This window comes from Neopsephotus bourkii, unplaced genomic scaffold (genome assembly GCF_033783945.1).
Source record: "Neopsephotus bourkii isolate Nb327-2 ecotype Australia unplaced genomic scaffold, CSIRO-AGI_Nbou_v1 NB_1027, whole genome shotgun sequence".
Classification (NCBI taxonomy): domain Eukaryota; kingdom Metazoa; phylum Chordata; class Aves; order Psittaciformes; family Psittacidae; genus Neopsephotus; species Neopsephotus bourkii.
The window spans coordinates 2,091,123-2,108,097 of NW_026901516.1; the positions used below are offsets into that span (position 1 = coordinate 2,091,123).

The 16,975-nt window shown below is 41.8% G+C and overlaps 1 protein-coding gene across 2 annotated transcripts in view; it reads right to left on the reverse strand.

Moving 5' to 3' along the window:
- Nucleotides 1-16,975, reverse strand: part of ZNF521 (zinc finger protein 521) — a 231,862-nt gene that overhangs the window by 30,766 nt on the left and 184,121 nt on the right. The window lies entirely within an intron of this gene.

Here is a 16,975-nt window from a genome sequence, read left to right on the forward strand (position 1 = left end):
TGTCCCTCAGCACCTAGGGCTGTTAAAGTGTTTTCTCACCTGGAAGGTTTTAGAATGTACAAAGCTTAACTGGACATTAGAAACATATTTTCCACATACAGTTAGCACCAAACAGGAATGTAGAGCATTAGGCTTCAGCAGGAAATGATGAGTAGGACCTGAAACATCATCCCTTAGTAAAGCCACCCGATCACAACCTCGTATATTTGCAAAACAGCACGTGAAGAATTTAACACTGATCACACATCATTCATCTACCACAGGTAAGAACTGCAAACACACACATTTTTGGCACTCTGGCTGACGTGGGGTTTCTCGGAACCACGTTTCCAGTCCCAGGGGCATACACAAAACACTTTGCAAGCTGCAGGATTTCCCAGCTCCCTTTCTGACAATCCCAGATTTTTTTTCCCCCTTTATTTGCATTTCTCCTCTTAACAGCTCAGAAAAGTCCCTGTGTGCCTCCTGACGCAGCTTTCCCATCAATGTCCTGCAGCTTTAAAACCCTTCCCGCTCCCAGCCGCTTGTTCCTCTGCTTCCTCCCATTGTCCTCCGAAGGCCGGCTGGTGCCTGGCACCAGGTTCCCTTCCTGAGGGTGCTGCAGGATTCATCCACTCCGCCATGAGGGCAGTCAATGGCTGTCCTACTTAGAAACAGTTGCTAGGTAAGAAGTGGCTTCCAGCCCTGCTGCAGAGGCCTCAATTCCCACAGCGCCGCTTAGAAAAGGTCCTTCTGTATGTCACCGGTGTGCTACACGAGTAGCATTGATCTCGCAGGTAAATACTGTATCTGATTATTAAGAATCAAGGGGGAATAAAACGCTTGGTGACTGGTACAGCTCCCTGCCATTTCTCAGGTGGGAAGGAGTGATTTAGGAGAGCGCCCTTCCCACCCCAAACACCTAAATGCTACGCTGCCTGCAGTGATTACGGACCGTAATGACGGGCGTTGTGGTTGCTGTAGACGGTGAGAGCAGAGACAATGCTTTGTGTTCCATGCAGCAATCCTTCCCACCCATGTAAAGAAAACAAGACAGGGTACTTGTGTGGCCAAGTGGGGCCACAGGTCTGCTCAAAATGATACCTAGTATCTTAACAGAATTGAAATCAATTCAGTGGTAGCTCTCAGCTTAGGCTTCTCTTAGCCCTAAAGCTAAATTTAGTCATTGTATAAGTAATGGCAACTTTAGCAAAAGGTGGGAGTTTGTGGGCTTTAGACAGTGCAAGTTAAGCCAGACAGTGGTGGCTGCTCTGCAAGGTGGGACTACTTAAAACTGCTGTCATGCTTATTCTACGAAGTGCCAGAGCTCTTTATAATGAGAAAGTAAGGGTCAGATGAAAACCAACAAAGCCAAAAGATTTACACAAAATCAGGTTGGGGTGGCAGCTGTCTCCTTTGGAGTAAACAGGTACACTGACTACAGAAATTTCTACCCTGACAACAGTCAGCAGCTGGGGAGCTCGCTCTCCACCGAATGCCCAGCTCTCAGAATGTTCAGCACCTCCACTGGCTTTCATGGTAAAAACGAGTTTGTCATTCAGTGACTGTGAGAGGAATGTAGAACCCCATTTGGGGTCTTTACAATGGCCACATTGGTGTCTTACCATTTTTTTATCTCTCCTGTCTTCCTGTCAGCCTTAGTGCAACAGAGTGGTGCCTCAGCTATAGACAGACATGGCCAAATGCTGCTCACACAACAAACTGTAGACTTCCCTTCATCCTCTACCCAACCCGTCATTAAAGCAGTGCTCGATGTTACTGCTTACCTCCACATGCTGCAGATCTATCAGAGTGTGAAATGGGGTAGGTGACACCTTTTCATTGGGTAGGTGACACCTTTTGTAACTCTTCATGGATAAATTAGCAACCCCATATCAAATATATGCTAACTATTTCCTTCACAGGAAAAAAATTAGTGGATTCCAAAAGTTGCCTTGGATTTGGGATTTTCCACCATCACTGACAAACCCTTCATGTATGTTCTGCTCTTCCTGCTGCTGAGAGAAGTATGGCTTGCAAGAGCACTGTCAAGGGGAATGTGAGGGAAAAGAACCTGGCATGAACCAGTCTGTACATCTAAGTGAGGTGTCTGTATGCTGTGCTCACCTCACAGGCAGCAACCCACAGCTGTGGGCAAAGCTGCAGAACAGCATACTGAAAAGAGGCAGAAGGCTCAAAAAACCATAGATAAATGCCTCTTCTTTCCTGAATTCGCAAATCAGTTATGAGGAATGTACAGACTGCCACAAGAGATCATACAATTTCTCCTACATCTAGATCATTGCCGTGGTCATTACCAAACAGATAGTTCTGAAGACAGTGCAAGTCCCCACAAAGGGTAACTACAAGCTAGACAGCCTGTAGGGTAAAGTTTCTTCATCAAACTGTTTGTGCTGATACACACAGTCAAAGCAATTAGGACAAAGGGAGCTCCATCTCAGGATCTTCCACATGTCAAGGTGAAAATAATCGATGACAGTTCTCAAGTCAAAGACTTACTGTTGGCAAAGTGTAAATGAATCACACTAATCGTTCTTGAGAATGGGAACACTGAACAGAGAGTTCTTCAAACATTCCAAGGGAGAAAGACTTCCTAAAAAGAAATACTCTTACATGGAGCTACAGAAGACAGAGATGGCTTTTTTGTCTTTCCGTTACATTAGCTAATGAGGAAAAAGTAGGAAGAAAGGCATGCACTCCTGATGCTGAATCAAAACTAATTTTAGCTACACAGTATTTGTAATTGTTTAAGAAGAACTGAACCCCATTAAACATGACCCTATTGTATTTCCAATATCACTCAGATCCAAGGTAATCTCCTGGTCAGAAACATCAAAACCACTTTGATTACTGTGTGTTGCAAATCTGCTTTTCCTAAAGGCTTATAAACAGGGTTTGAAAAATCCCCTCACCCACTCGCCTGGGGCAGATAGGAAACTTCCCCAGGCAAAAGGCATCAATTTGTGCAGGATCTAAACTTTATCTTAAAAATAAAACGTTTTTAGTCTCCTAGTTCTAAAGACTGCATTTAAAATATGACTACATTTGTGTAACCAGTGGAATAATATTCTTCCTAAATCCCACTTGTCAGTCACTGTTCCCATCACACTTTTTTCCACCCATTTTGTGCACGTCTCCTGCTCTGTGTTACATCCTTGGAACAAAGGGCAAGGTTCCAGTCCTTGACTTCAAGAATGTGATTCCAGAATGATTTAAATTTAAGGGAGACAGATAAGGTTACAGTAGTGGTAGAAGAGCTGGGTTCCGTTCCTGGAACCACCCTGGCCATGAGAGTTTTGCCTCTGTTTCTCAGACTACCCATCTTTAAAGAAGAGGTGTTAATTTTTAATTTCTACTCTAATAGGCTGACCTAATTAGTATCCCTTAAGACTTTTAATACAACTGGGACAACGGAGCTTGAGGGGAGTCCAGGACTAACTACCATAGACAGAAGACCCAGAATCACTGCCATCTGCCTTTGAGAAGTTTTAAGATAACATATCTGGGCACATAACTGCCTGCTTGCTTGGGTCACATAGCACTGCAGAAGGATGATGGAACAAGGCTTTGTCTGTGTGCTCTGCTCTCCACAGAGAGTTTAAAAGCAGAGCCAACATTTTATCTCCCACTGGCAAGAAAGAGCCAGGGTGTGGCAGCTTTTGCAAAGGTGCCAGATGAAGAGAGGATGCAAAAGGCTCTGTTTACGGGCTGGCCCCTATCTAGCTCTTCATGTTTAGCAAACAGTTTGATAGGGTACTGTGGAAGTGCAAAGTATGATATCATTAATAAATAAAGGGCCGGTGAAATGTCACATTTTCAGTTTCCATTTGGGATAAATCTGAAATGCAGTGGAGTGTCAGATACAGTCCAAGAGGCTCCCCTTCCCTGCGGAACAGAGCTACTGCTCTTTGCTCTTGCTCAGGTTAAAAAAAAAAAAAGAAAAAAAAAAAGGGAAAAAAAAGTGCTGAACAGCTTTAAAAAATTCAATCAAAATAATCTGCTCTTTGGAAAGGTGGCGGCTGACAGTAATTGGAAAATACTGTCTGACTCATTTATTAAAGTGAGATTCAGAGTCAATTGATTTAATAACCATTAGAATATTCTATTAAGGATATAATAGGGTTGCACAGCCCTATTTTTTATTAAGAGTTATAGGTAAGAAATAAGCAATGCTATGGAATTTTAGACAACTGCTGTATGGATTAGACTAAAAATATGGCTTGCAAAATAGGTATAAAAGCAACAACTATCAGGAGGAGGAATAGGAAAATACATTACAGTGCAAATTAATTAGCTGAACGCTGGAAAAGAAATGAACCTTTAATATAAAGCCTGCACTTTTCCAAATCTAACAGAAAACTATGCACTGCATTCCCTGATGTGGTACATTGTAAAACAAGTCAGCACGTCCTTCACATTACAGATCCAACAACTCCATAAGGAAGGCAAGAACAAAGTACCCACTGTACAACACAGAACTGCTGCTTAATGCTGCTCTTACATGGTTAGGATATGAGTTTGGACATGGTTACGACCTCAGAACATGGATAAGGATGCTTTATCCACTGCTGGTAGACAAATGAGTTTGATGCATGCAGAATTTCTGCATAAGTAAATTACTTTCAATTTGCAGTCTTTATGCAGATAGTGGGAAAATGTAAACATGAATCAATCCTAAATAAATGCATTTAATATTCATATAAATGTTTAATATTTACACAAATATTAAATGTTTCAGTGGGGGTAGGTAGATTTTAATTGAGGTGCAGCCCATTACCTCAGCAACTAACTTGATAACCAGCTATAAAAGCAAACAAAATCAGTCCTTCCACTGAGCACACACTCACATTTGGGGATCCTCTGTCTTTAAATAACTTGTATGGCTGGCAAGATCCCCCCACCTTCACCCTGACTTGAGGCAATGCATTGGATGGCCTGCCCCAATTTGTGCAACCAATTCAACACACAACTCGTTCATATCATGAAAGGCCCTGACATTTCAATATACACTTTAAACAAGTGAAACCCTTTAAGCAGCCTCTAGACCATGTCCCATGTTTATGCTTCTTGCTTTTCAATAAAAACAAAACTAGAGCAGCTACAAGCAAGTGTTCACTGGCTGACTTACATGCAGCTGTTAAGTCGGTAACCACTGGGGGCCCTCTTATATTGTCTGATCAACACTACAGCCATTACCGAGTACCAATTTGTAACAGTTTATAAGCAAGTCTTTCTCTTATTCACCCTCGAGATTGTCCAGAAGGGTCCTTCTGCCTTTTACTCTGAATAAATCTATAGGCAAAGGTCCAAAGATGATGATGTCCTCCTGGTAAATCATCACGAGGCTGGGTCCATGCTTAAAAGCATCTGCTAAGAAGTAGTGTAAACTCTGCCCTCTGCACACAACACAGGAGTGAAATGGCCTGCAGTCCCTGTATTGTTTTCAGGTCTAAAGCATGCGCAGCTTCCACATTCATTCTTTGTACATTTTTTTTTCCCCAAGCAAACCATGCCCCTAAACAAATTTCTCCTTCTTCACATTACTTCCACTCTTCCCCAAGTTAATTTTGCATCACATATTTATAAGCCAGCGACCTGAGGAGTATGGAAGGAGCATCACTGACAACAGCTACCCCCTCGGCTACTACGTCTCATGCTGGAAAGTAGGGAAGGGCAAAATACAGCGTACACCATTGTAATTTACTGAGTATACAGCCATCCATGCTTCCTAGCTTACAGTGCTGCGTTTGTCTGCATCTTTTTAATGCTAATGGCCATGCACTCATCAACCTTTCCATGCCACTAGAGACAATCTCATTCCTGCTCAAAATTCTTAGGGTCCACTATAGCAAGCAAGTGCGTGACAAGTATCCTCCTCTGCTAAGAAACACACAGCACCTTGACTAAGCCTGGAAGTTGTGTCTGAAGTCTCCAGCCCCATGTTCGTAATTTCTCCCTGTTTTTAATAGTGCTTCTGTCATTTTCAATTTCTCAAACATTATCACTCCCCTCCCCCCGAAAAACACTATCCACCATGGTGTTAATTTTGGAAGCTGACATGCAAAACATGGGAATATAGTGATAAAGAAAGAGATTTAGTAAAGGCAAAGCACACAGCTGGAATTTGCAGGAGGAAAAAGAATACAGCTGGAATTTACAGCCATGAGAAGAACCCGCCATAGAAACTCATTTTTTTTTAAAGTCTTAACTAATGGTTCAATCCTGATGGCACCGGATGAAGGATTGCACAGAAAGGCAGAAGTACACCTGCAGTGTCTAGGGAAGATCACCACATTCAAAGCAGGAGGTTAGGGAAAGGAACTATCTTCCTCACCCTCTTGGCACCGTTCTCCTGCATTTCCCTCTTGTGCCACACACTACCGCTCACATAGGCAGGGCTGCACAGTGGTCTGTGTTTACTCTTAATGCCACTTTCAACTGAAATAATGATGTTAGCTTGAGACTTGAAAACTCAAAACACCAGGCTGCAACTTGAGCAATGTCTCTGCCCTTGCTTTTTTCAAGTAGAAAAAAAAAAGCAAGCTCAAAATGATCTTTGGGTAATGTTCTGAGGAAGGAGGTGGACAAGATGTAAGGAACAATCCCAAACTCTTGAGTCACCAAAAACTGTAGCCTCCCAAGGAGAAAGATGAGACCAGGCCATGACTCTGCCTTGAAGGTACTTGCCAGCATCAGAAGGAAGAGAATGGCATCTGAACTGGCTCCCAGCAGCACCAGGTAGGAAGCTTTATTCAACATACACGGAATAAATCCTACAGCCTTCTGCAGTGATTGCTAAAGTGACAGCAAAGGGTGCTGATTGATGGAGTGACAAAGAGCTGGGATCCACCTCCTCAATTAAAGGAAAAGTTCATCTCTCCAGGGCCAGATTTTGAAATTAGATCTGCTTAAGGGAAAGCCAGTCTACTGCATCTTTCATTCCACTGTATTTTCGTCTGAAGCAAGGGATGCATTTCACTTCACCAACTGTTCACTTTTTTGCTTGGTTGCACTCACTTTGGCTGCTTGTAAGTGAACTCTTCTTACCACATGTGCCTTGTATGTTCTATTAAAGCCGCAGATTGTCTGGCTTTGGTGAGGTTGGATGAAAATAAAAGAAGGACAACTGGCAGGATCTATTTCTTAATAAATGTCATGTTTTCAGCTCAAGTAAGAATGATTTAAATACAGCAAATGCCCTCTCCATCAAAGAACAGCATTTTCTGGACAACTGGCTACCGGGAGAGAGTTCAGGAATTCAGCAACAGGGCTATTCACCAACTGATGGGACATGCATAATTTGCTACTCCTTGTCTGTAACTGCACCCGAATAAATAAGTATTAAAATTTGCGCGTAAAGAAGGTCTGTGTTGCATCATGTAGCTATACACATTACAAGGTTACACTCCATCATTGAAATAAAATCCCATGTGACAGAGCTTTATTTTAGAAACAATTTTACCATGGGATATAAAAAGAAATTTAAACCGGTAGGAATAAGCTGAGTGGTGTGAGTTATTTGTGGATAGATGATCCAGCTCAATGCTTACCTTTTCAAAAAGCACTTAGTGAGCGCTGATTAAAAACTTGGAGACCGATCCTTCAAATGCTGGCATGACTAGCTCAGGGGAGCAGGTCTCCTGTTTTACTAGGTATTGCCTAGACCTTCTGTGGGACTAAATTCTGACAAAGTGTGCAAAGTTGAACCCCCCCATCCTTCAACTGCACAGTTTATCTTTACATCTGCATATTACAGATACCAAACCCCAGAGTTGTGAAATGTCTGTTTTCCCACCTCATGCAGAGAATGATACTCTCACACTAAATTCCAAGGGATGAAGAATCAGGCCCTGCTTAATCTGCCCATCGTTATGTACACAGTGTCAAAATTTAAGTCAGTATTGAGCTTTTCTTTGTTCTCTTCTATGAACTCTTAGCCTGTTTCTTTCCAAGGAGAAAGTTTTTTGGACCAAACCTCCTCTAGTGAAGTCAAATTACAATCTGAATAGCTTAGAAATTGCCTGAGCAAAGTGGTTATTAACAATTTAATCAAACTGTAGGGGGAAAAGGCTAATAAAAATGTCACATTTGTATTCAGAAGAATTAGGAACAGTAAAATATAACTAAAACTTTTGGGCTTTTTTAGCAGTATTCATTCAATATCAATATTTTTGTTCCCTGTGTAGGCTGCAGTTTCTTTTTCTTGTTCTTGCTTTCCGGTTGGAGAAGCAGGTTTCTCTGCTATATGATGTTAAATGTCTACTAGTAATGACCACTCATCTGGGACTTCTAGAGCTGGTGGAAGCACAGGTATATCTGCTTCCAAGTTTTGCACTAAACCACAAACTGTTAAACTACAAGAGGATATTTCATATTGCATAAACTAAACGTAACCTGTTCTAAATTTAGGGGTACTGGGAAAACTTCTTGCATGGAGATAATCAAAGTGTCAATATTAATACTACATCACAGAGCACCAGCAGTGGAATTTTCCATTTTGTATACAACTCTCATCAGATATTTCTTTTGTTCTGCATATAAAGTAAGGGTCACAGTTGCCTTCCTTCTTTTGGCATGAAGCCAGTAGATGCCTGGAAAATAAAGCCTCTAAATGCTGAAATGCTGTTTATCAGATGTATAATGAATTGCCTGTTTACTCTTATAAGAAGGGGAAGAGAAAAGGAAAATGGAGGAAAAAAGTAAGAGTAGGATAGGATCAGATAGAATGGGATGGGACAGAAGAAAAGGGAAGGGAATGATAGGGCTTTCCTGTATTACTGGAAATGTGAATTGATATAATGAAGAAACAACAGTGCTTCTCGTATTTCCTAATACATAAGGTACTATTGATATTTTTTTCCAAAACTGAATGCCATTATATAAGTCAAAGATTATTTGGCATCTTCTTATGTAGGTGAGGGACACTTTTAAATGAGCAGCAATTGCTGAGATATTGATCCAGCTCTTAAGCTCATTTAGGGGTGTATCAGCTTCCTGTTTTCTTTCCTTTTAACCTCCATCTCCCTATCCAGGCTCCCAGGAAAATAAGGGAGGAAGAAGCAGTTCAGGCTGTTAGGGCCCTCAGGTCTGTGCTGATAACTGGGTATTTAATTAGATTCTTTTCACCCGAGCAAACTGCTCTGCCAGTTAGGGAAGATTTGCTTGTATGGCAATGTACTAAAATGATAAAGCTCAATTAATATAAAGAATTATTTCTATTTCTCATCTGACTTAAGTTTGCTGTTTTATTTAGAAAAGTATGAGAAAGCCCAGTTTTAGCTTGCATTAACCTTTTCCCATGTCTCTCTTTGATCCTGCTATAAAGCAAGCAAACAGCTTTTGGCTCTCATATCAAAAAAGGACCAGACTTCATTCTAAACCTACCCCACTTTCCTTCCCACTTTCTCTGCTGGTACTAAGACTTCACACTGAGCTGAACAAACAGCTGCTGAGATTTCTATATTAAAAGTTGTTCGTTTGTTGGTAAGAGAATAATGAAGGCCAATTAGGTATTTTTCCTCTATTTGATCCATGTTTGGGTTTTTGTTTTTTCTTTAATTCTAATTCTTTCTTTTACAGATATATTCCAACTCTTCATCAAACCTAATTCCTCACTGAAGCAAAGATACCGTTTCCCCCTATGCCACCAACTGAGGACGGGTACCTAAGCACATCTCCCTGCTTCAGTGAACTTTTTGGTAGCTGAACGGCAAAGTTACGAGCATGAAGTAACAAGGGAAAAAGAGGAAAACTAACGGAGTAGAAGAAACAGAACTGGTCAAAAAGAGATGTATTACTGATAGGCAAAGGTTGGTTGTGGAAAGAGAACAGGCATAGTAACAATGATAAAGAAAAAAGTGGGTAGGCTGAAAAGTCTGATGGAGGAGAAGTGAGCAGAAGCAGGGCGTGAAACCTAGCTGGAGGCTAAGAGGTGCAAGCAAATCTTGGTTTAACCCTCATTCAGATTTCACTGAAGAAATGCAGAAAAAGCATACATTTCCAGACAGAACTTGAGTAATTCAATGCAGCTGCAATGGCAAGAATGATAGATGTATATTTACAGCCAAATGTCTCAAGCCAACAATGTTACCACTCTATAATTAATAACAGTAAGCAATTAAAAAGAACAGCAGGTTACAAGTATCAGGCATCAAACTGTATTACCAAAAGACGAAAATACAACACTATTATGAGAAAAAGAAATGTATAGGCTGTCAGGTCAGTGTATATCCTCTCTAGATAGCACATACAGCTGCAGAAAAATGTGGTGTGACATTAAATGACTACGAGGTGATTAACATCAGTGAAAAACAAAAAAACACTTGTAAGACTCTGAGGAAATCTGATATGCGATATGAAAAACATGCCTGTAACAGCAAGAGAGAAGTGGCTGACCACTGTAAGGCAACAGACTTTTGCTAAGACATACTCTAATAAATAACTTACAAGACTGCATTTGTTGGCTGAAATATTATCCAAAAGGCCCATTGAGTTTTCACTAGTGTGAGTTTAAATAAGAAGAGGTAGGAGAAAAAAGAGGAACCCAAGAAGAAAAGCACACTTAGCTAAACCACACTTAGCTGGAGTGGGATAGAGAGAGTCAAGAAGCAGAAGGTTTGCTGAGGGTTTGCTGGGTTTTCTCCTGTCCCCTTGCTTAGGCTAGTGCCAAATTCCCTTTCTCCTTCAAACCCACCCGTCTTTCACCCATCTCTGTGAAAAGCACTACTCCGCATATTTCCTTTTCCCCTAGTCTGTGGCAGCCCCATTTGTACCAGTAATGCCCTTGGTAGGAAGAGCTCTCTGTGGCTGTGAGAGCTGAGACTTGGCCCCAGCCAAATCATAGTAGGACCATAACATGTGCAAAGGGTGAAACGGGACATGTTAGGGTTACCCCTGCCAGTTACCTGCACAGTGAAATCCCCTGTGAAACAGTGTGAGACTGGAGACGAGTCCTAATCCCTACTCAGTCATCCCCTATGAACCATTCAGACTCGGAATTCTTCCCTGCCTGCAGATCTGTATGGCTCCCTATGCACTATGCAAAGCTGACCAGGCCCAGCCCTGTATATAGTGGGAACATGCCCAAGGTGGCTAGCAGTTGCCAAAACCGTGGAATCACACAATGGTCTGGGTTGGAAGGGACCTTAAGATCATCCAGTTCCAACCCCTCTGCCACAGGCAGGGACACCTTCCACTAGACCAGGCTGTTCAAAGTCCCATCCAACCTGGCTTGAACACTTCCAGGGATGCGGCATCCACAGCTTTCCTGGGTAATCTATTCCAGTGCCTCACCACCCTCACAATAAAGAACTTCTTCCTTACTGCTAACCTGAATTTCCCCTGTTTAAGTTTGAACACATTACACCTTGTTCTATTGCTACAGTCCCTGATGAAGATTCCCTCTCCATCATCCTTGTAGACCCCTTTCAGATACTGGAAGGCTGCTATGAGGTCTCCACGCAGCCTTCTCTTCTCCAGGTTGAACAGCCCCAACTTTCTTAGACTGTGTTTATATGGCAGGTGCTCCAGACCGTTATCATCCTTGTGGCCCTACTCTGGATTTGCTCTGACAGTTCCATGTCCTTCTTATGTTGGGGACACCAAAACTGCACACAGTACTTCAACTGGGGTCTCACAAAAGCAGAGTAGAGAGGCAGAATCAACTCCTTCTAATGCCATTTGCAGCAAAATCAGGAAAAGTGAACGTATGCCTGAAATTCTGCACTGGGTGTTCAAGTTTGGGCAGTTTCCCCTCAGAGGTTTTCTCTGAACAAGAAAAGCAAATATTTATTTTTTTATTTTTCTTTAATGAAGACTCAGATTTTGATGCAGTACTGTCATTTGGGGGGCTTAGGTTGAAAAAGAAGCACTGAACATTGTGAGACTTGTGATCAAATTGTGAAACCTAATTTACCCAAATGAAATGGGGGACACAAAATTAATTCAGATAAATGAGGATTTTGAATAAGCAAGGGACTATTTAGTGCTTTTAATACACATCCTGGGACACAACCTCATTACAGATCAGGAGTGTTGTGCTGTGAGTTTGTGTCAGAGTGGAAGTGTCACTGACACAACAAATAAAACCAAAAATATCCTACTCCCTGATCGCTTATTTTGTGTTTCCATACGCATGCTACATGAGCCTGAAGAATAATTAACATTGCTGAGAAGAAGCAGCAACAGTGGATGAGTCTCACTACAGCAGACCTCTCATCATAGCAGAAATACAAATGTACTAGTTATCGTAACTGTGTTATGTTAAGTAGACCTTTGCCCCACATTATTGTAAGTTAGAGAAGGGAAAGGGGAAAAGGAAGATGATATCAGCATTCTCGATGATATTTTATTTATCCACACATACTGTTGGCACAGTTGAAGAATAAGCAGAAGAATGGAAGGCGACACACACAGTACTTTTGGACCCAGAGGGGTTTTTTCACATTTCATCAGGGAAAAGAAGACTGTCAGGGCAGACAGCGTCCCTTCCACAGAGCAATCCCAGGCATTACTGCCAGCAAAAGAAAAAAAAAAGAAGAAAAAAGGCTAAAATGTGGAATTAGAAAGATGCTGTCGGCATCTTCACTGTGGGCAGAGTTTGAATTTCTTAACTTTGTGACAAGTTGTCCAAGACCTGAGCAAGTTCACTGAAATTACCATTTAAATGTTGCATACCCTGATTACATGATGAAGGCCACCTCCACAGGATTTTGTTTCCATCTTCAACTTCTTGATGATATTACAAAATAAAACTGTTTCTTAACAGAATTGTACAAGATGTGCATTTAACTTGCCTGGCCTTTTCTTTTCGAAAGCGGGAGGGTCAATGTTTGGAAGCCCTGATGCTGTCTAAGACAAAATGTCTTCATCACAGATCTTGCAGGCAATAAGTTTCTGTCCTCACCCAGCACTTTATGCCTTACTTGTCAGTCTTCCTCCAAACCAAGTGGGGAAAACATGCATCCAAGTTGCAAAGATGTAAAGCAGATGGAATATATCCACTAGTCCCTCAACTTGCCTCCTTCACCTCACTCAAGAAGCAACTTCTAATTTATTAAATCTGAAGGTGAGTGGAGGGACTTAACAGGATTTGAACATCAGAAAATAAGGTCAAGGAGGAGAGTTCCCGTTCTAGTCCTATTTGGAAAAACAGGCGCATTTTATACATCAAACAGAAAAAAAGCTATGGGAGGAAAGCAAGAGGGCAAACATGCTTGCAATGCCATGTATCGCTCTGGCCAGCAAGAGCCGACTGTTAGATCTTGCAATGCATTTTGCTAAGAGTGAGACATGTAGATTGTGATCCCATGATGCCTTTAAAAATAACCAATGTATTTTGCTGAAGTTCATTTCTGTTTGATTGCTGGACTTGATATGTGATACGGCAGAGGAGAGGAAGAACAATTGATGGGCTAAATCCTTGAAAATTATACTGCAGAAAAGGTGGGCAACCTATCTAGTTCAGCTGGGCATCAGAAGCCAAAGATCAGATCTGAAAATAACAGCTGATGAAGAATACCTGCAGAGCAGCAAGCAAACTAAGCTGGGGCAACTGAACTGAGAGTCATACTCACAAACCGTCTACCAACCCCCTTCTCTTTCCATCATTTCATATTTGTGAGTGGCACACCCTTCCTCTCCCTCAACCGAGAAAATAAGGCAAGCTGGCTATGAAGAGAGAAAAAAACTAACTTGAAAGTGAGCTACAGCAAACAGGAAGTCGGCTGATACACCAAAACACCAGCGTTTCTTGGAAAACAAACCACGCTGAAGGCCTCAGTAAAAAGTGGCAATAGCCGGAAAGTTCCAAGTTAAAGATGTCGTTGCTTTGCCCTTCGGTTCACTGTGTTGGTAAGATATTACAACATGCACAGTACATTATCTTTGAATCATATGTTCTGTGCCCCCTGTGCTTGCATCAGAAGTCTGTCACTTCAAGAATACCTGCCAAATAACAGGTATCTTTCACCCTTAGTTCCAAGAAAGGCCCACAAGAAAGAAGTGCACGTGGCATGGCTAGGGTTTGCAGTTATGTCTTTTCCCAGCAGTTCAAAACAAATCAATGTTGGAATGGAAAAGTTTGCCTACAGTCCTGCATGTGTGTTTGCATTTGTGTTAGAGAAACTAGAAGAAAGCTAGTAAACACTGCAAGTATAATGGTTTCAAGTATAAGGGAAATATAATAGAATGCATCTCCTATAGGGTTCTGCAATAAGTAACAAATGTCACTTCTAAAGGTGAGCTGGTCATTTTACCTCTTGCAGCAAAACAGTGCACATGGGGGTCAACTGATTTTAGCTGAGTGAACACCAATGGAGCATGGTCTTTCATGCTGGATAACTTAGGCTGTCTGTTTTGTAATGCACCTTTTTAAGATGCCACATGAATGATATATTCAAAGGCATCTTGATTTCTCAAACACAGCAACTGCCAGTGGAAGCTGGGTGCCCATCTTCATTTACACCCCTTTAAAAAAGAAAATCCACCTTTCTGCTGTGAAACTGCAGAAGAAACTCCCTTTCTGCCTCCTTCACCCCTTGTCCACACATGCTGTTCCCCAAGCCCCTCAGTGCTTTCACCCAAATATAAATAAAAAGATCTGCTTCACTACATTTGCTTGCATTAACTGATGTTAAAGAAGTCTGTTAAAATATAAAGCCCAGCGTTGATATTTTTCTTTGCTAAAGCACGATAGCAGCACATTGCAAACATCACAAAAAGGTCACCTGGTATGATTGTGAAGTTCCAGTCTGGCAGTAAAATGCATCTACTGTATGTTCCCTGATCTATCTATCTATCTATCTATCTATCTATCTATCTATTTATTTTATGATGCAGGATGTATCACAAATACAGATAAAACTCCCTGGTTCAGCAGCTGGGTTGCAATACTGAATGGGAGAACTGGGTGGGCACTGTGTATTTTTAGTATTCATCTTACCTTGGTCAAATGCATGACCCTATTTACTCATGGCAATGACGCTTGCAGCTATTCAGTCCCAGCTTGACATTTTCCCTATGGCTGCACCTCTGCTGCTTTTGCATGGGTTGGGTAGTTCTGAAGGACGTGACACTTTGTGCCCAGAGGTCCTTTTGACATTTTAGAACAATGCATTCATCAGCCTGTTAGTCCCCTGAGGTATACCCGGAGCAACAGCAACACTAAGGAACCACAGACCCCAGCTCACACACCCATTCTCCAAGAGCTCTCACCCTATGCCAGCTGACGTATGGGTTTCTGGGAAAAGTTTCAAGCCAAGTAAAAGACTGCACTGCCTTCAGGGAAGGTGAGTACAGATGCTAAATTAGGCTTGGCAGCTCTGCAAAAGTGGGGAGAAATAGAAACAAAGGGGTCAATTGTTTTCATGTCCCTGGTGTTGCCTACATGGATAAATATAGCCTCTCCTCTCTTGCCTCTCTCCATACTCAGGGCTTTGTAAAATAGGTCCCAAATCCTGCTGGTTTCTTAAGCTCTGTCAAATTCTTAATGCCCAGTTACTTGAATCTTCTTAAAAACATGTTTTTTAATAGACCATGTGAAGATGTCTGAGAACAAAAGAGATGTGGGCAGGTAAATGGTTCTGTGACTGTAACCTGGCAGAGTTTGAACGAATGAGAAGAAAAGCAGAATATACTGTCACCTGGCCTTGTTACCCGTTCCCTGCAGCTCACACTATATTCCAGGTGTGTGGCCTCAGCCCAGAGAACCTCTCCATGTGAGGACAAGAAGCCAGAAAGTAACAGGACCAGGAACACTGAATAAGGCACACAGATTTGGGTTTTTTTTTTTCTGCAACAAACAATCATTCCAGCAAGCATGGCAGAACTTAGATGTTGAGAAGGACGCAAAGCTGGGCAAAGCGGAGCTGTGCAGGGGCCCTGACAGCATTTCTTCAAAGTACAAGAGCCCTGTGGCAGAAGGTAACGGGACATTGGTTGTGACTCCAGAAACAGGTGTTCAAAGCCATGAGCACTAGAAGAGCACAGAGGCAGGGATACAGGAATCTCAAGAAGGGACCATAAGTAGGATTGGGTAGAAATCTTTGAAAATGATCACAAAACACTTATACTTGATAAAGGAGTAAGAGTAGTGCAAGTAACCGTAAGTAAACCACATAAATCTGTATCCAGAACCAACCTGGTAGCTGTAGCTGCCTAGTCTGAGGAAAAGCAACATGGTTAAAATGAAATGTATCTTGGCTTCTAATAAAACAACTGGCTGTAGAAGTGGAAAGAAATGGAAAGATCTTTGAGATGATGAGAAGGAAAAAGCAGTGTGATTTGGAGACGGGAATGGGTGGATTAATGGAGCAAAAAGGAGCCAAAAATAACAGTGGAGGAATGCTGAGACAACATTGCTGACAGGTGTCTGCTAGTTATATCTCTTCTAATGCCAGTGTTATATTAGACTATCTAAACACAGATATTATTACTGTCTTTAAAGCTCCTAATGGAAAGAGAAGAAGAAATACCTTCTGTTCTTTTCTAAGACTTAACAATCAAGCAAGGAACAAACTTCACGGAGAAAGCAAAGGTGGAAGAGCAGCAATATGGACATGCGTATCAATAAAAGATGCACATGCATTTCAGATTGTGTATAGAAATGATACTTGATCTACTACTTAAGCAGGATTACTCCTTAAATTTTGAATTAATCCTTAAACCACAGCCAGAGCAAGCCTCTAATATCAGCCTGAATGAGAAGGAGTAGACATTTTTTCCCCGGTCCAAGCCTAAAGGGGCTGTATGGGAGGAGATGCTTTTACGTGAGAAGATGACTACCTTTTTTGGAGGAGACTGCAGTCAGTAAGCTTGATTGCTGTCTTTTACCAGCAAAATAACTGCAGCTGCGACCAGCTACAATTAGGTGCTTAGTAATGTGTTCCCAGGTAGCTATTCAAGCAAAAACGAAATCCAGTCAAGCCAAGCTGAACTTTGATTCTCAACCTACCTTTGGCAAAGCAGCACTAAGGGA